The 21,545-nt window shown below is 36.8% G+C and overlaps 1 pseudogene; it reads right to left on the bottom strand.

Annotated features, from left to right (window-relative positions):
- Nucleotides 1-3,742: 3,742 nt before the first annotated feature.
- Nucleotides 3,743-16,834, bottom strand: LOC129250797 (uncharacterized; annotated as a pseudogene).
- Between the last annotated feature and the right edge of the window lie 4,711 nt (nucleotides 16,835-21,545).

The following is a 21,545-nucleotide window of genomic DNA, read 5'->3' as shown; positions in this document are numbered from 1 at the left end:
TTAGAATAAGCGCCATGTTTTAAAATAATACTATAGACTAGTATGTAACCCCCGAAAATCGGGTGGGCTTTTTTCCCACTTAAAGTAAACAGCATATGTGACACTTTTATATATTAAAAGTTATGATGATTAGAAAAGTGTATATTTTTATTCATATGTAATACCTATGTAAGAACTTATGCATGCCTATAACATTTTTAAAATTTTGTTCAGTTAAATGAGTAATTTTCTTTTTTAAATTACTTCATTATAAACTACATTCAACGTGAGGTTTTCGTTATTGCCCATTTGAACGCGTATATTTTCCCAGGATCTAACCCGGCTTAACGCAACATAAAGTTGGCCGTGGGCAAAGCAATCCTCCTTTAAATGAAGCCCCACCCTTGATAATGTTCGCCCCTGGGCCTTATTTATAGTTATGGCGAAGGCTATTATAATTGGAAATTGGCGACGGTTCAACGTAAAGGGAAGTGTGGTTTCGCTCGGCTGCAAATTTATACGAGGCAATAGAAATCGCCTTCCCTGAGTCTCTCCGCATAACACTTCCGCGTGCAAGCAATTCAGATGCATTTCTTTTACGATAAGTCGTGTGCCATTGTTCCAATTTTCAATTGAAGCTTATGCGGCGGAGTCCCACTAAAATTGAGGGAGTGTAAAAATTCCACTGGGAATCTTACCTGATCTTGTGAATCTTGTGAAACAATCGTATCAGCGCTGAGATATGTGCGCTCTTGACCAGGTAGCATATCGACTATACTCGAGTTTATGATGGCACATTGATCATTTTTTGGACATAATATGGCTCGGTCTTTTAAATTATCAATTTCTATTATTCCATTATTTGGTTGGAAAACCCAGTCAATGAGGTTTCCGTTTTTTAAAAGAATTTGATCAGGAATTTTTACTCTTGATGCATTGTCTTGCCCTTCGCCGTGTCCTATGCGCAAAAGAAAATTACAATAGTCGGGTTCTTGACTACGCATATTGATTGTGAGCTTAAATGATTTAAAAAATTTCCACAAAGAGCAACGTTTTCAACAATTATCAACTATGCCAGTTCGCGTACTTCTCGGTACCACAGGCAAAACTTGCCTAAAGTCTCTACCCAGAATAATAATTTTCCCACCAAAAGGCGTCTCATTTTGGTGAATATCGCGCAAAAGACGATCTAAACACAACAGAGCTCTGCCAGGTACCATGCTAGCTTCATCCCAAATAATAGCTTTTGCTGCCTTTAATGCCTGACCAACTTTAGTGTTTGGTTTTACCAAAGAAACTGACGATTCAGTCAACGGTATGGGAAATTTAAAAACGCTGTGAGCAGTTCGCCCGCCTGGCAACAAAATTGAAGCTATACCTGTCCAAGCTACGGTAATCACTGTTTCTCCAATACCACGAATATAGTGAATAAGAGTTTTATATAGAAATGTTTTTCCAGATCCACCAGGTCCATCAATAAAAACAGCTTTAACAGATATGCCCTCATCATTTAGCATTGTACACACTTCGTTAAAAATGTGTTTTTGTTCTCGATTAAGCTGATCTTTTAATGTTTGTACGCATATCAAATCGACTTCAATGTCAGTTGTTAAAATTGTAAGGTTTCTGCAAAAGAAACTTCCGGCAAACCAAAATGTTTTAAAGATGTATTGTGGGAAAGTATTGTAAAATTTGATTAATTTCCCGCAACGCCAATATTTCACTTTCTACTACATTATTATCTCTTACAAAATCTTCAATAAAATATTCTTTAAATGTTGTCCAAAGCTCAAGGGGCGAAGTAGGTTCTCCAAACACGCAAATCATGGCAAAAATACGTCTTAACTGTGAGGGCATTTTGAAGGTAGAAACTTCTGTCAAAACAGCAACCCATTCCGAGTTATCCACTAATAGCTTTCGTTTGACGGCCGATTCCCAAAAAGAAGAGAGGAGCTCATTACCAACTGTCAATAAATCATTGTATGATTAAGGACCCTTTTTGGAAACTAACAGTAAACGTAATGTAAATCGTTTTCGATCCTTTGGATCGACCGTATAAATTCTGCCTATTGCGTTGGCTAAATTTTTTCTGCTCTGCCACGAACGTGAGCCTTGTTGCCAAGTGTAATGTTCAGGAATTTCTTGGTAAGTCAATGTATTAGCAAAAGTATCTATTGTATTCAGCTTAAAGTACGCAGTAAGTGTAGTGTCTCGGAATTCCGTAATCGCTTCTGCTATAATAGCACTGTCTTCACGAAAGTAAATATTTTGTAAATTTGGAAGGTGTACCGCAAGAGGTTTTACTGTGTGTGATTTTTCCTGCATTGGAAATTCAAAAAGTCTCCAACACGCTTCTGGTGCGCTTACATACCTAGCATCTACAAAAGTCGTTATCTCATCAAAATTAATGCAGTTACTACCAGGTTGTTCAATGATCTGAATACTTGCACAATCATATCCTTTATAGATATATTTATGTAGGTACTTAACACTTTTGATTGAAGAACATATTTCAACATTGATGTGAGCGGCATATTTTTTTGTTAAGTATTTATTATATGGTACGATCCATCGATTATCTAATTCAATTTGGTTTTGATTGACTCGAACTAAAACTTTGCTCCCGTCATCGCGGCGACGATACTGGGGATACCCATTGACATCTTGCAAAGTAACTTCTTGAAATAGTTTTGGATATTTTTTTGTGCATTCTCCAGATTCAGACATGCAAGGCGATGAAGGATTAAGTGGGCCACATGGACCATGCACCATACATTTTAAAACAATTTCATGAGGTTCAGGCTCAGTTTCTTTATTCGGAATTTCAGCACAAACAGCCAAGTCTATAATAGAAGCATCAATAATGGCATCTGCATCATGAAGAGCAACCAAAATATGTGCATGCGGTAGACCTCTTTTTTGAAATTCTATTACGTATAGAAAATATTTCACCCTTCCAAATACATGCTTTTTTGAAATATCATTTAAAAGATCTTTTAGTTTTTGCTTAAAAACTCGCGCTATTAACTCAGGACGCATTTGGGGTACTTGATACTGTTCAATGTTTTGAGTTATCTCAGGCCATTTTGGATTAGAGGTAAAAGTTATGAAAAGTGACGGCTTTCCATGTTTTCTAACAATAGCCATGGCATCTTGGTAATGCATATTCATATTGCGAGGTGAGCCTGGAAAACTGGAAGGCAGAACGACAATGCGACCAGGGCGTGCATTTTCTAGTTCTGCTTGACGCATAACATAATCGTGTAAGCCAGCATATGTTTCAACTCGAAGCTGATGTTGGTGATTACGCAAAAACGCCAACCTTGCACCCTCTATTCTAACGTACTGATCAACTAAATATTGTTGCCAAAGTTTACCTGAAGCATGAAGTAAGCTGAAACCTTCTCGAATCGCCATTCGATATCCAACGAATTGCAACTGTGTGACCCTGAACCTGCGACTTGTTCTGTATTCTTGCTCATGTAGTAGTGCTTCGTCGTATCCTGGCTCACCATAGGGAAATAAAAGAGGGTAAACCAAGGGATCGCATAATCTATGTAAAGTTGAAATCGTAGTGCAATACTTTGTTTTCTGAGCTGTGAGAAAATACTCTTAAATCAGGGCTTGCCGGTGGTTCACCATCCTCAGTTGTGAAAACGGTTGCAATTTCTGAGCAGTTAGGCAAATTATAACGCCGATTCGCATGACTACTGAAGAAAATCATGTTCACTTTGTGCGGAACTCGATTTGCCTGTCGTGCCCTCTATTCCTCCTCGCGTTCAACTTGTGCCATAAATTTATACTGACGGGCTAAGGGATTCACGGTTGATATCATCTCGTGTAGGCATTTCATCAAGGAACTATCGCAATTTGCATTCCTTTGTAGTCGAATGTCAGTGGCTTGGTCAGTATCAAGTATATAAAGCTGTGCGTATAATGAGTTTGAATCATTATTAGCATGAAGAGGACCCACTCGATGGTAAATTGATCCATGTATCCGAAAACAATAAGGGCCACGTCCTGGTGGCCACGTCCTCTACAATTTTAGCTTCAAAAGATGCAAAAGCGAATGAGCTATTTATTTGTCTTATATTCTCTAAGTAATGGGACCGGAAAGAGTTCAAATTATTTTCAAAAACCCTTTCCAAAAAATCAGGTATGCGAGGTATCGGTATCTGCACTTTCCCACCGTGGCAGCATGTAAGGAATTGATTTCTTCCCTATAAAAAATTTTTCTTTATCAAGTTTACCAAAGTTTTTCAATAATGGAAAGTTACCTTTTCACATTTAAAATGTTTAGCATTGCAATGCAAACATATACTGGTTAAACCACCAAGCGTGTTATATTCTGCATTAAATGCTGGATCTAGAGCTTTTTTGTATGTACTTGTGCTTGCATGAATACGGACCTAAAAAACATGAAATCGTTTAAAACATATATTATATGAAGCGGAAGCAAAGAGATATAAGTTTTCAACAAAAACCGATTTAAGCGCACAACCACTTTGTTAAAACTCTATCTTATTTGAAGGATAGACATGTACTCTTTTCTAGTACGACACATCGCGTGCCAAATGCCAAAAGGGCGTTTACAGCAAGTAGATGGATCCATGCCAAAAGCGTATCAAAAAAAAACTAATTTGTCTCTCTCTCTTCATTTTTTAAAACTATTTAAAATTTTGAGTTTTGCAAAAAGGATCAAGCGGACACAACATTTTTAAATACATACATACGTTTATATATTGTAGATCAATTGTACCATATATGAACGAAAACAAAAGTGGATCCTTCTACCAATCATATCCAATACGTGACGTTTCAAACATTTATCACTTACTTACCTGCTCTATTCCTCCACTTAAAGTAGGAACTCTTCTACGAACTCTTCTTGGGCGTCCTCTAGGCATATTTTAAAATTAAATATGTATGTACTTTTTTCTCAAAATAAATTCTATTTTGCGTCTGCCCAAAACTCTTACTAATTTGCACTGTTACCGTTGTTTTAAGTGAACTGACAAATTTCAAGTAAATTGTCAATTTATACCACATCATGGCAATACCATCACAACAAAATTTTGAAAAAAATTCGCAGCAACCGTTGGGACTATGTTCATGAATACATATGTATTTATTAGTAAGGATAACAAAACAAAACAATTATTGAGAATCCAAATGTATACAATGCTGTGCTCATTAGAAAGAGAGCTAAACAAAGCAAACGTACTCATATACATATATGCGTATATTTGTGTGTCAACCCGCTTTGCATAGACATCGCTGTTATCAATATGAAAATTTTGATAACTTTACACGCAAATATTTCATGAACTAATTAACCAATTTTAATTTTTATAATTTTCCGGAAATATGCTCATCAAAACCTTTCTTTTGATATATAATATATTTCATATCTGTACATATTGTAGTTAAGTTAGAATAAGCGCCATGTTTTAAAATAATACTATAGACTAGTATGTAACCCCCGAAAATCGGGTGGGCTTTTTTCCCACTTAAAGTAAACAGCATATGTGACACTTTTATATATTAAAAGTTATGATGATTAGAAAAGTGTATATTTTTATTCATATGTAATACCTATGTAAGAACTTATGCATGCCTATAACATTTTTAAAATTTTGTTCAGTTAAATGAGTAATTTTCTTTTTTAAATTACTTCATTATAAACTACATTCAACGTGAAGTTTTCGTTATTGCCCATTTGAACGCGTATATTTTCTCAGGATCTAACCCGGCTTAACGCAACATAAAGTTGGCCGTGGGCAAAGCAATCCTCCTTTAAATGAAGCGCCACCCTTGATAATGTTTGCCCCTGGGCCTTATTTATAGTTATGGCGAAGGCTATTATAATTGGAAATTGGCGACGCTTCAACGTGAAGGGAAGTGTGGTTTCGCTCGGCTGCAAATTTATACGAGGCAATAGAAATCGCCTTCCCTGAGCCTCTCCGCATAACACTTCCGCGTGCAAGCAATTCGGATGCATTTCTTTTACGATAAGTCGTGTGCCATTCACCAATTCTTCTGCTGGGCTTAAATTGCGAATCAACATTATCACTGTTCCAATTTTCAATTGAAGCTTATGCGGCGGAGTTCCACTAAAATTGAGGGAGTGTAAAAATTCCACTGGGAATCTTACCTGATCTTGTGAATCTTGTGAAACAATCGTATCAGCGCTGAGATATGTGCGCTCTTGACCAGGTAGCATATCGACTATATCGAGTTTATGATGGCACATTGATCATTTTTTGGACATAATATGGCTCGGTCTTTTAAATTATCAATTTCTATTATTCCATTATTTGGTTGGAAAACCCAGTCAATGAGGTTTCCGTTTTTTAAAAGAATTTGATCAGGAATTTTTACTCTTGATGCATTGTCTTGCCCTTCGCCGTGTCCTATGCGCAAAAGAAAATTACAATAGTCGGGTTCTTGACTACGCATATTGATTGTGAGCTTAAATGATTTAAAAAATTTCCACAAAGAGCAACGTTTTAAACAATTATCAACTCTGCCAGTTCGCGTACTTCTCGGTACCACAGGCAAAACTTGCCTAAAGTCTCCACCCAGAATAATAATTTTCCCACCAAAAGGCGTCTCATTTTGGTGAATATCGCGCAAAAGACGATCTAAACACAACAGAGCTCTGCCAGGTACCATGCTAGCTTCATCCCAAATAATAGTTTTTCCTGTCTTTAATGCCTGACCAACTTTAGTGTTTGGTTTTACCAAAGAAACTGACGATTCAGTCAACGGTATGGGAAATTTAAAAACGCTGTGAGCAGTTCGCCCGCCTGGCAACAAAATTGAAGCTATACCTGTCCAAGCTACGGTAATCACTGTTTCTCCAATACCACGAATATAGTGAGTAAGAGTTTTATATAGAAATGTTTTTCCAGAGCCACCAGGTCCATCAATAAAAACAGCTTTAACAGATATGCCCTCATCATTTAGCATTGTACATACTTCGTTAAAAATGTGTTTTTGTTCTCGATTAAGCTGATCTTTTAATGTTTGTGCGCATATCAAATCGACTTCAATGTCAGTTGTTAAAGTTGTAAGGTTGTCTGCAAAAGAAACTTCCGGCAAACCAAAATGTTTTAAAGATGTATTGTGGGAAAGTAAAATTTGATTAATTTCCCGCAACGCCAATATTTCACTTTCTACTACATTATTATCTCTTACAAAATCTTCAATAAAATATTCTTTAAATGTTGTCCAAAGTTCAAGGGGCGAAGTAGGTTCTCCAAACACGCAAATCATGGCAAAAATACGTCTTAACTGTGAGGGCATTTTGAAGGTAGAAACTTCTGTCAAAACAGCAACCCATTTCGAGTTATCCACTAATAGCTTTCGTTTGACGGCCGATTCCCAAAAAGAAGAGAGGAGCTCATTACCAATTGTCAATAAATCATTGTATCATTTAGGATCCTTTATGGAAACTAACAGTAAACGTAATGCAAATCGTTCTCGATCCTTTGGATCGACCGTATAAATTCTGCCTATTGCGTTGGCTAAATTTTTTCTTCTCTGCCACGAACGTGAGCCTTGCTGCCAAGTGTAATGTTCAGGAATTTCTTGGTAAGTCAATGTATTAGCAAAAGTATCTATTGTATTCAGCTTAAAGTACGCAGTAAGTGTAGTGTCTCGGAATTCCGTAATCGCTTCTGCTATAATAGCACTTTCTTCACGAAAGTAAATATTTTGTAAATTTGGAAGGTGTACCGCAAGAGGTTTTACTGTGTGTGATTTTTCCTGCATTGGAAATTCAAAAAGTCTCCAACACGCTTCTGGTGCGCTTACATACCTAGCATCTACAAAAGTCGTTATCTCATCAAAATTAATGCAGTTACTAACAGGTTGTTCAATGATCTGAATACTTGCACAATCATATCCTTTATAGATATATTTATGTAGGTACTTAACACTTTTGATTGAAGAACATATTTCAACATTGATGTGAGCGGCATATTTTTTTGTTAAGTATTTATTATATGGTACGATCCATCGATTATCTAATTCAATTTGGTTTTGATTGACTCGAACTAAAACTTTGCTCCCGTCATCGCGGCGACGATACTGGGGATACCCATTGACATCTTGCAAAGTAACTTCTTGAAATAGTTTTGGATATTTTTTTGTGCATTCTCCAGATTCAGACATGCAAGGCGATGAAGAATTAAGTGGGCCACATTTTCTAGTTCTGCTTGACGCATAACATAATCGTGTAAGCCAGCATATGTTTCAACTCGAAGCTGATGTTGGTGATTACGCAAAAACGCCAACCTTGCACCCTCTATTCTAACGTACTGATCAACTAAATATTGTTGCCAAAGTTTACCTGAAGCATGAAGTAAGCTGAAACCTCGAATCGCCATTCGATATCCAACGAATTGCAACTGTGTGACCCTGAACCTGCAACTTGTTCTGTATTCTTGCTCATGTAGTAGTGCTTCGTCGTATCGTGGCTCACCATAGGGAAATAAAAGAGGGTAAACCAAGGGATCGCAAAATCTATGTAAAGTTGAAATCGTGGTGCAATACTGTGTTTCTAAGCTGTGAGAAAATACTCTTAAATCACGGCTTGCCGGTGGTTCACCATCCTCAGTTGTGAAAACGGCTGCAATTTCAGAGCAGTTAGGCAAATTATAACGCCGATTCGCATGACTACTGAAGAAAATCACCACTTTGTGCGGAACTCGATTGGCCTGTCGTGCCCTCTATTCCTCCTCGCGTTCAACTTGTGCCATAAATTTATACTGACGGGCTAAGGGATTCACGGTTGATATCATCTCGTGTAGGCATTTCATCAAGGAACTATCGCAATTTGCATTCCTTTGTAGTCGAATGTCAGTGGCTTGGTCAGTATCAAGTATATAAAGCTGTGCGTATAATGAGTTTGAATCATTATTAGCATGAAGAGGACCCACTCGATGGTAAATTGATCCATGTATCCGAAAACAGTAAGGGCCACGTCCTGGTGGCCACGTCCTCTACAATTTTAGCTTTAAAAGATGCAAATGCGAATGAGCTATTTATTTGTCTTATATTCTCTAAGTAATGGGACCGGAAAGAGTTCAAATTATTTTCAAAAACCCTTTCCAAAAAATCAGGTACGCGAGGTATCGGTATCTGCACTTTCCCACCGTGGCAGCATGTAAGGAATTGATTTCTTCCCTATAAAAAATTTTTCTTTATCAAGTTTACCAAAGTTTTTCACATTTAAAATGTTTAGCATTGCAATGCAAACATATACTGGTTAAACCACCAAGCGTGTTATATTCTGCATTAAATGCTGGATCTAGAGCTTTTTTGTATGTACTTGTGCTTGCATGAATACGGACCTAAAAAACATGAAATCGTTTAAAACATATATTATATGAAGCGGAAGCAAAGAAATATAAGTTTTCAACAAAAACCGATTTAAGCGCACAACCACTTTGTTAAAACTCTATCTTATTTGAAGGATAGACATGTACTCTTTTCTAGTACGACACATCGCGTGCCAAATGCCAAAAGGGCGTTTACAGCAAGTAGATGGATCCATGCCAAAAGCGTATCAAATAAAAAACTAATTTGTCTCTCTATCTTCATTTTTTAAAACTATTTAAAATTTTGAGTTTTGCACAAAGGATCAAGCGGACACAAAATTTTTAAATACATGCACAGTCACCGACTAACGTTCGTTGCGTACGGTCACTATCTCTTCCGCTGTGTAGTAGTTGTACTCTCTTTGCATTCATATTCGTTTACCTACGTAAACACATTAATAAATTCACTTAAATTGCCCGTGTACAGTTGCTTTCGCGAGTGATATCCGAGGGTTTAGTGTTAATATATAGGTGTGAAACAATGCCCCTTGGGGCATCCCCACCTAGGGAAAATAGGTTCGCCCTACTTTCCCCTGGTGTTCATAGCAAGCGTAAAAAACCCAACAAAACGCGAGAATCATACCCCGAACTACCTCCAATTGTTTTTGCGAAAACAGACGACCCTAAATTTATTGTGATAAAATCAAGTGAAGAAACAAAACCAATATCCAATTATTCCTGCTTTGCAGTGCACAAAGCTATATTAGCTATCAGCAAGGACATAATTTCCATTTCTGAGTTGCGTGATGGAAGCCTCTTAGTGCTTACTAAGAATAAAAAAATCGCTGAGAAATTCATGTCTTCAAAACTTCTTCCCGGTATATGTTTAATTAATGTAACTTATCAAACAAATCTAAACTGTGTAAAAGGCACCATATTTGCCCCTTTCCTAAACAACCTAACCGATTCAGAAATCGTTGATGGCTTAAAAATGCATGGTGTGATCGCTGCATACAAATTTCAAAAGAAATCACAAGACACTCTAATTCCAACTGGCGCAATACTTCTAACATTCGACAGCTACTCTCTGCCAGAAAAAATCGACGTCGCCTGGAGGAAAGTTTCTGTTCGTCCATATTATCCAAACCCAATGCGATGTAAGTCATGCCAATTACTTGGTCATACTTTAAAATACTGCAAAAATCCTTCCACCTGCGCCATATGCAGCCTACCACCCCATGTAGGGTCCGAATGTTCCAGAACAATGTGCGCAAACTGCGCTGGCGACCACCCATCATTTGCAAGCAACTGCCCAAAATTCGTACAAGCTAAAGAAATATTAAAAATTAAAACAATAAATAAATGCAGTATGCGCGAAGCAGCAAAAAAATATAATGCCTCCACCACCTCTAAACCCTCCGCCTCAACATTCTCTCAAATCATCGCAAGCACTTCTTCTTCTGCAAAAAGCACAATCATGCAAAGCAAAGAATTGACAACTACCAACAATTCGACAACAACCCAGTCTTCTCTTGCCACCGCCTCCACTAATTCCTCCTATCCCACATATTCTCAAATAACCGCAAACACAGCTCCCTCAACAAAAAATTCAATTATACAAACACCTAAAGAATCGATAGCAACACAAAATTCAATATCATCCCATTCCTCTACTTCTATAGCTTCTACTACCTCTTTCATTCCCTTAACACACCCTCCTCTAAAAACCAGCTTCTCAGCTGACTCTATCGCAAAAACAAGTACAAAGAACGATAACCCCCCTTTGTATTCATTTCCTAATTCGAACAATATAAATTCAACAGTTTTCAACATTCTTAATACGAGTACTAAACCAATTTATACTAACAACTATGATTCCGTTTCTCAGACACAGCTCACCTCAGATTGTGATGACGAAATGTCTACTGTCTCAGTTCTCACTAAGACAAATGACATTTCACCACGCGTCAGCTCAGATTAACCTTCACAGACGACTCGCTCAGCTCTGCCTCGCAGAACTTTGATACGTAGTCAAGTCGAGCTTAATCTTTCTCTCTACTTATATCACTTTCCTTTCTTTCTATCCTTATGTTCTCAATTATACAATGGAATATCAATGGCTATTTCAACAACTATATTCACCTTGAAATCCTCATCAATTCTTACTCACCTGCAATTATTCTCTTAAGCGAAACTCACCTTCCTCACAATTACGCACCACATACACCAAGAAAATATATTGGTTACTTTCACAATTTGCCCAGTATTAATACAAATAAACAAGGCACGGCGATACTAATTAGGCGCAATATTCCACACAAACAAATATCAATCGTATCAAATGTATCTTCCATAGCGCTAGAAGTTGACTTGCCTAAAAAAATTGGTATTGTCGGCCTATATATCCACCCTACACAACGTATTGTTTCGAGTGATATCTTAGGAATCATAAAACAACTTCCTTCTGATTTAATTATGGGCGGGGATTTCAATGCTTGGAGTACAATTTGGGGTTCCGCGTATACCAACTCAAGAGGCGAATGTATCGAAGATGTTTTAATGTCCTCAAACCTTATATGTCTAAATGACGGGTCTGCAACACACTTCTCCACCCGGAATTCCTTCACTACTGTGGATCTAACTTTCTGTTCAGCTTCGATTGCACCACTATGCTCATGGCAAGTCTCTAACTCTCTTCACGGTAGCGATCATTATCCGATCACCATCCAACTAAATGCCCAAACCCAATCCACATTTAAGTCAAACGCTAAGTTTATCCTAGAATCAGCCGATTGGGCGAAATTTAGCACTAAATGTATTAATTTGTGTGAAACTGTACGTGCTTCCAGCAACGTCAACCAAGAAGCAGCCAATATTTCAAAAATTATTCGAACAGCAGCACATCACGCTATACCACAAACTTCACCAAAAAGTAGTAAGAAAAGGATTCCTTGGTGGAACTCTCATTTATCCCAACTTCGTGAAAACAAACAGAATAAATGGCACGAATACAAACGCTTTCGCACTATTTCAAACTTGGTAAGCTACAAAAAGGCAAATGCTCTTTTTAAGCGCGCCGCCAAAAATGCCAAGCGTAAGAAGTTCGAAGAGTTAACGGCTAGCATAAATCCTAACACTAAGCCCCGAAAAATATGGCATGATATTAAAATGCTCACTGGTTCAGGTAAGCAAACTACTTTCGCCCACATTAACTCCACAAATGGCGTTATCAGTTCTCCACTCGAAATAGCCAATTATTTTGCCTCCTTCTACGCTTCTAACTCAAACGACGCCAGCTTTTCAAGCAACTTTTGCTCAGCAAAATACAACTGTCTAAACGACCAAGCAAACATTATAAACAATTTATCACCTGCTGCCAGGACAATTGAATCGAAAATCACTATTAATGAATTGGAGTTCGCGCTCTCTACTGTGAAAGGTAAAACTCCTGGGCTTGATCGAATCTCTTATCCTATGATTCAAAATTTACCCAGTTGCATGAAATGCAGACTAACTAGTCTGTATAACCAAATCCTAAATTACGGCTTTTACCCTCAAGCGTGGAAAACTTCCTATATCGTACCAATTTTGAAACCCAATAAACCTCCTACTTCTGTTGAAAGCTATAGGCCCATCTCTCTGTTATCATGCCTGGGTAAACTAATGGAAAAACTGGTTGCAAATAGGTTGATGTGGTATATTAAGAACAACAAAGTTATTAGTTCTAACCAGGTAGCATATAAAAAAGGCAGTGGCACAATTGATGCTCTTTTGCACCTTGACTATGTCGTCACAAACGCACTCTCGTCAAGAAACCATGTTTCACTTCTAACAATCGATTTGGAGAAGGCTTTCGACCGAATTGGAGTGCATATCATTTTGAAACAATTAACCAAGTTGAAGGTTGGTTCCAAAATTATAAACTTTGTTAAAAGCTTTCTAACTAACAGAAAATGCAGAGTGAGAATAAATGGTTTTGCCTCAATTATTGTAAATCTAGAGAACGGAACGCCACAAGGGTCTCCACTCTCCGCGCTTCTTTTTATAATAGCGTTCGATGAAATTGCCAAGCTTTCAGCGAACTATCCCAGTATAGAATGTCAGCTCTACGCCGACGATGTTTTCTTTTTCACGAAAAATGCTAATCTTCTTTCAGTCTCGCGTATTTTCGAAAGCATTCTCCGAGACATAATGACATGGTCCTCAACCTCAGGCACATCAATTTCTTTCGAAAAATCTAAAACTTTGCACATTTGCAAAAAATCTAGTTGCTCTGGGTTGCCAACACAATTTTTTGGCCATTCCATAATGCCAGTAAATGAAATAAAAATTCTAGGTGTAATTATAGACTCTAAGTATAAGTTTAAAAAACATTGTAAATACATAAAAGATTGTATTATGACACGGTTAAATATAATTAAATACCTATCTTCTAAGAAATCTTTTGTACATCCGTCTTCACTTGTTCATGCATGCAGAGCACTCATCCTATCAAAAATCGATTACGGCCTTCCTATATACGGAAACGCAGATAAACGTTCAATTAGCCAAATATCATCGCCTTATCACTCTGCGATACGCAGGAGCATTAGAGCGTTCCCAACTACACCACTTCGAAACTTGTTTGCGGAAACCGGTTTGCCAAAGATTCCAGATCGGATCGAAGACAGTACTCATAAACTTTTACCAAAACTACTTTTCACATACAATGTCAATCTCATTAAAGATTTCAGAAACGCATCTTTAAGAAAGAGGCATCCTAAAATTATGTCGGTTGTAGCCAAATGTTTGAGCTTGCAAAGGAGACTTGAACTGCCGGGTACCCTTCGCTACCGCACAGCTGAAACGCAACCTCCATGGACGATACGCAATATTCCATTTGCTATTAACACGCTGCAGCGACCAAAAGAACATACAGCGAAGGAAATTTACAAAGCACTGTTTACATCCGAAAAAGAAAAGTACTCCAAACAGGGATGGAATTTTATATTTACAGATGGATCAAAAACTCAAACCTCAACATCTTTTGCCGTCACAAAGGAAAACGGGGACACGATCAAACATGGTTTTTTGCACCCAATATGCTCTGCTTTTACAGCAGAAACAGCGGCATTGTTAGAAGCCTCCATTTATGCCAAACAAATTAAAGGCAAAATAATTATATGCACAGACAGCCAATCATGCATCAATGCAATCGGTTGTCCAACACACGATCAAACTCATATAAATACAATTAGAAATATTCTCATAAGCTATCCAAACAAAATTAAGCTAATGTGGGTTCCAGGACATTCGGGGATTACCGGCAATGAAAACGCTGATGCCGCAGCTAGAAGCGTTTCTAATCTACCGTCAATGCTTCATAAATACTACTCTAAAAGTGACATCCTCCTAGAGATCACAAAACAACGGCGCATTTATCTGTTAGATAACTGGAAAAACTACCAACACCACTACGCTTTCTTAAATCCATCTAGATCAAAGATATCACTTCCTTCCGACCTGCCATTAAAAGTTCTCAAACCGTACTCGCGCCTACGCCTGGGCCACACTATTCTCACACATGCACACCTCCTACAACGTACGCTGCCAGCCGATTGCCCCTTCTGTGAAGAAACCGTAACCTTAGATCATATTCTACAATCTTGTCGAAATCTACACACCTCCAGACAACAATTCTTTGGATCCTCTCCTGCACTGGATTTTCTTAAAGAGCCATCTGCAAGTAATATACTGACTGTCTACAAATTTCTAAAAGCCAACGACTTGTTAAGACGGATCTAACATTTCCCTTTGTTTATTTTATTTAGTTATAAGCATTTAAATATTATATGATAATTACTTAACGTTAGACCTAATTTAAAGTACATTTACATTTTTTGTTATCTGACAGCCGATGGCCTATGCTGCTAGTGCTGCTGCTTTCTTATATTTGTATAACTTGTTATTATACAAATTTAATAATAATAATAATAATAATAATAAATACATACATACGTTTATATATTGTAGATCAATTGTACCATATATGAACGAAAACAAAAGTGGATCCTTCTACCAATCATATCCAATACGTGACGTTTCAAACATTTATCACTTACTTACCTGCTCTATTCCTCCACTTAAAGTAGGAACTCTTCTACGAACTCTTCTACGAACTCTTCTTGGGCGTCCTCTAGGCATATTTTAAAATTAAATATGTATGTACTTTTTTCTCAAAATAAATTCTATTTTGCGTCTGCCCAAAACTCTTACTAATTTGCACTGTTACCGTTGTTTTAAGTGAACTGACAAATTTCAAGTAAATTGTCAATTTATACCACATCATGGCAATACCATCACAACAAAATTTTGAAAAAAATTCGCAGCAACCGTTGGGACTATGTTCATGAATACATATGTATTTATTAGTAAGGATAACAAAACAAAACAATTATTGAGAATCCAAATGTATACAATGCTGTGCTCATTAGAAAGAGAGCTAAACAAAGCAAACGTACTCATATACATATATGCGTATATTTGTGTGTCAACCCGCTTTGCATAGACATCGCTGTTATCAATATGAAAATTTTGATAACTTTACACGCAAATATTTCATGAACTAATTAACCAATTTTAATTTTTATAATTTTCCGGAAATATGCTCATCAAAACCTTTCTTTTGATATATAATATATTTCATATCTGTACATATTGTAGTTAAGTTAGAATAAGCGCCATGTTTTAAAATAATACTATAGACTAGTATGTAAACCCCGAAAATCGGGTGGGCTTTTTTCCCACTTAAAGTAAACGGCATATGTGACACTTTTATATATTAAAAGTTATGATGATTAGAAAAGTGTATATTTTTATTCATATGTAATACCTATGTAAGAACTTATGCATGCCTATAACATTTTTAAAATTTTGTTCAGTTAAATGAGTAATTTTCTTTTTTAAATTACTTCATTATAAACTACATTCAACGTGAAGTTTTCGTTATTGCCCATTTGAACGCGTATATTTTCTCAGGATCTAACCCGGCTTAACGCAACATAAAGTTGGCCGTGGGCAAAGCAATCCTCCTTTAAATGAAGCGCCACCCTTGATAATGTTTGCCCCTGGGCCTTATTTATAGTTATGGCGAAGGCTATTATAATTGGAAATTGGCGACGCTTCAACGTGAAGGGAAGTGTGGTTTCGCTCGGCTGCAAATTTATACGAGGCAATAGAAATCGCCTTCCCTGAGCCTCTCCGCATAACACTTCCGCGTGCAAGCAATTCGGATGCATTTCTTTTACGATAAGTCGTGTGCCATTCACCAATTCTTCTGCTGGGCTTAAATTGCGAATCAACATTATCACTGTTCCAATTTTCAATTGAAGCTTATGCGGCGGAGTTCCACTAAAATTGAGGGAGTGTAAAAATTCCACTGGGAATCTTACCTGATCTTGTGAATCTTGTGAAACAATCGTATCAGCGCTGAGATATGTGCGCTCTTGACCAGGTAGCATATCGACTATATCGAGTTTATGATGGCACATTGATCATTTTGTGGACATAATATGGCTCGGTCTTTTAAATTATCAATTTCTATTATTCCATTATTTGGTTGGAAAACCCAGTCAATGAGGTTTCCGTTTTTTAAAAGAATTTGATCAGGAATTTTTACTCTTGATGCATTGTCTTGCCCTTCGCCGTGTCCTATGCGCAAAAGAAAATTACAATAGTCGGGTTCTTGACTACGCATATTGATTGTGAGCTTAAATGATTTAAAAAATTTCCACAAAGAGCAACGTTTTAAACAATTATCAACTCTGCCAGTTCGCGTACTTCTCGGTACCACAGGCAAAACTTGCCTAAAGTCTCCACCCAGAATAATAATTTTCCCACCAAAAGGCGTCTCATTTTGGTGAATATCGCGCAAAAGACGATCTAAACACAACAGAGCTCTGCCAGGTACCATGCTAGCTTCATCCCAAATAATAGTTTTTCCTGTCTTTAATGCCTGACCAACTTTAGTGTTTGGTTTTACCAAAGAAACTGACGATTCAGTCAACGGTATGGGAAATTTAAAAACGCTGTGAGCAGTTCGCCCGCCTGGCAACAAAATTGAAGCTATACCTGTCCAAGCTACGGTAATCACTGTTTCTCCAATACCACGAATATAGTGAGTAAGAGTTTTATATAGAAATGTTTTTCCAGAGCCACCAGGTCCATCAATAAAAACAGCTTTAACAGATATGCCCTCATCATTTAGCATTGTACATACTTCGTCAAAAATGTGTTTTTGTTCTCGATTAAGCTGATCTTTTAATGTTTGTGCGCATATCAAATCGACTTCAATGTTAGTTGTTAAAGTTGTAAGGTTGTCTGCAAAAGAAACTTCCGGCAAACCAAAATGTTTTAAAGATGTATTGTGGGAAAGTAAAATTTGATTAATTTCCCGCAACGCCAATATTTCACTTTCTACTACATTATTATCTCTTACAAAATCTTCAATAAAATATTCTTTAAATGTTGTCCAAAGTTCAAGGGGCGAAGTAGGTTCTCCAAACACGCAAATCATGGCAAAAATACGTCTTAACTGTGAGGGCATTTTGAAGGTAGAAACTTCTGTCAAAACAGCAACCCATTTCGAGTTATCCACTAATAGCTTTCGTTTGACGGCCGATTCCCAAAAAGAAGAGAGGAGCTCATTACCAATTGTCAATAAATCATTGTATCATTTAGGATCCTTTATGGAAACTAACAGTAAACGTAATGCAAATCGTTCTCGATCCTTTGGATCGACCGTATAAATTCTGCCTATTGCGTTGGCTAAATTTTTTCTTCTCTGCCACGAACGTGAGCCTTGCTGCCAAGTGTAATGTTCAGGAATTTCTTGGTAAGTCAATGTATTAGCAAAAGTATCTATTGTATTCAGCTTAAAGTACGCAGTAAGTGTAGTGTCTCGGAATTCCGTAATCGCTTCTGCTATAATAGCACTGTCTTCACGAAAGTAAATATTTTGTAAATTTGGAAGGTGTACCGCAAGAGGTTTTACTGTGTGTGATTTTTCCTGCATTGGAAATTCAAAAAGTCTCCAACACGCTTCTGGTGCGCTTACATACCTAGCATCTACAAAAGTCGTTATCTCATCAAAATTAATGCAGTTACTAACAGGTTGTTCAATGATCTGAATACTTGCACAATCATATCCTTTATAGATATATTTATGTAGGTACTTAACACTTTTGATTGAAGAACATATTTCAACATTGATGTGAGCGGCATATTTTTTTGTTAAGTATTTATTATATGGTACGATCCATCGATTATCTAATTCAATTTGGTTTTGATAGACTCGAACTAAAACTTTGCTCCCGTCATCGCGGCGACGATACTGAGGATACCCATTGACATCTTGCAAAGTAACTTCTTGAAATAGTTTTGGATATTTTTTTGTGCATTCTCCAGATTCAGACATGCAAGGCGATGAAGAATTAAGTGGGCCACATTTTCTAGTTCTGCTTGACGCATAACATAATCGTGTAAGCCAGCATATGTTTCAACTCGAAGCTGATGTTGGTGATTACGCAAAAACGCCAACCTTGCACCCTCTATTCTAACGTACTGATCAACTAAATATTGTTGCCAAAGTTTACCTGAAGCATGAAGTAAGCTGAAACCTCGAATCGCCATTCGATATCCAACGAATTGCAACTGTGTGACCCTGAACCTGCAACTTGTTCTGTATTCTTGCTCATGTAGTAGTGCTTCGTCGTATCGTGGCTCACCATAGGGAAATAAAAGAGGGTAAACCAAGGGATCGCAAAATCTATGTAAAGTTGAAATCGTGGTGCAATACTGTGTTTCTAAGCTGTGAGAAAATACTCTTAAATCACGGCTTGCCGGTGGTTCACCATCCTCAGTTGTGAAAACGGCTGCAATTTCAGAGCAGTTAGGCAAATTATAACGCCGATTCGCATGACTACTGAAGAAAATCACCACTTTGTGCGGAACTCGATTTGCCTGTCGTGCCCTCTATTCCTCCTCGCGTTCAACTTGTGCCATAAATTTATACTGACGGGCTAAGGGATTCACGGTTGATATCATCTCGTGTAGGCATTTCATCAAGGAACTATCGCAATTTGCATTCCTTTGTAGTCGAATGTCAGTGGCTTGGTCAGTATCAAGTATATAAAGCAGTGCGTATAATGAGTTTGAATCATGAATCCATGTATCCGAAAACAATAAGGGCCACGTCCTGGTGGCTCTACAATTTTAGCTTCAAAAGATGCAAAAGCGAATGAGCTATTTATTTGTCTTATATTCTCTAAGTAATGGGACCAGAAAGAGTTCAAATTATTTTCAAAAACCCTTTCCAAAAAATCAGGTATGCGAGGTATCGGTATCTGCACTTTCCCACCGTGGCAGCATGTAAGGAATTGATTTCTTCCCTATAAAAAATTTTTCTTTATCAAGTTTACCAAAGTTTTTCAATAATGGAAAGTTACCTTTTCACATTTAAAATGTTTAGCATTGCAATGCAAACATATACTGGTTAAACCACCAAGCGTGTTATATTCTGCATTAAATGCTGGATCTAGAGCTTTTTTGTTATGTACTTGTGCTTGCATGAATACGGACCTAAAAAACATGAAATCGTTTAAAACATATATTATATGAAGCGGAAGCAAAGAGATGTAAGTTTTCAACAAAAACCGATTTAAGCGCACAACCACTTTGTTAAAACTCTATCTTATTTGAAGGATGGACATGTACTCTTTTCTAGTACGACACATCGCGTGCCAAATGCCAAAAGGGCGTTTACAGCAAGTAGATGGATCCATGCCAAAAGCGTATCAAATATAAAACTAATTTGTCTCTCTCTCTTCATTTTTTAAAACTATTTAAAATTTTGAGTTTTGCAAAAAGGATCAAGCGGACACAAAATTTTTAAATGCATACATACGTTTATATATTGTAGATCAATTGTACCATATATGAACGAAAAGCAAAGTGGATCCTTCTACCAATCATATCCAATACGTGACGTTTCAAACATTTATCACCTACTTACCTGCTCTATTCCTCCACTTAAAGTAGGAACTCTTCTACGAACTCTTCTTGGGCGTCCTCTAGGCATATTTTAAAATTAAATATGTATGTATGTACTTTTTTCTCAAAATAAATTCTATTTTGCGTCTGCCCAAAACTCTTACTAATTTGCACTGTTACCGTTGTTTTAAGTGAACTGACAAATTTCAAGTAAATTGTCAATTTATACCACATCATGGCAATACCATCACAACAAAATTTTGAAAAAAATTCGTAGCAACCGTTGGGACTATGTTCATGAATACATATGTATTTATTAGTAAGGATAACAAAACAAAACAATTATTGAGAATCCAAATGTATACAATGCTGTGCTCATTAGAAAGAGAGCTAAACAAAGCAAACGTACTCATATATACATATATGCGTATATTTGTGTGTCAACCCGCTTTGCATAGACATCGCTGTTATCAATATGAAAATTTTGATAACTTTACACGCAAATATTTCATGAACTAATTAACCAATTTTAATTTTTATAATTTTCCGGAAATATGCTCATCAAAACCTTTCTTTTGATATATGTATAATATATTTCATATCTGTACATATTGTAGTTAAGTTAGAATAAGCGCCATGTTTTAAAATAATACTATAGACTAGTATGTAACCCCCGAAAATCGGGTGGGCTTTTTTCCCACGGAAAGTAAACAGCATATGTGACACTATTATATATTAAAAGTTATGATGATTAGAAAAGTGTATATTTTTATTCATATGTAATACCTATGTAAGAACTTATGCATGCCTATAACATTTTTAAAATTTTGTTCAGTTAAGGGGTCAGTCTACTTTGGAGACTCGAAAAAAAGGCTATATTCGTGATTTTTTTTTTGAGAAAACTATAAATGATAGTAATATAAAATTTGTTTGATTTATTAAATAAAGTCTTAAAATTCAGAAATAAATTTTTTTTTATTCAATTTTATAGTATTTTTAGTAAAAAAATAGCAGTGAAGCGTAACGTCTCAAACATGGGTTGGTGAGGCAGCTCCATCAGAACTCAAGAACGGCTTGTCTGAAACAAAAAAATCAAAATGTTTCAGATTCAGTAAGATACTGGCTACAAAATGACCCTCGGATATTAGGTTTTAATGAAGACAAAAAAAATGGCTGATAAAAATGGAAAATTTTTGATAGAACGGTTTTTTT

This window comes from Anastrepha obliqua, chromosome 6 (assembly GCF_027943255.1).
Source record: "Anastrepha obliqua isolate idAnaObli1 chromosome 6, idAnaObli1_1.0, whole genome shotgun sequence".
Lineage (NCBI taxonomy): Eukaryota > Metazoa > Arthropoda > Insecta > Diptera > Tephritidae > Anastrepha > Anastrepha obliqua.
This window is presented reverse-complemented; position numbering and strand designations above follow the sequence as displayed.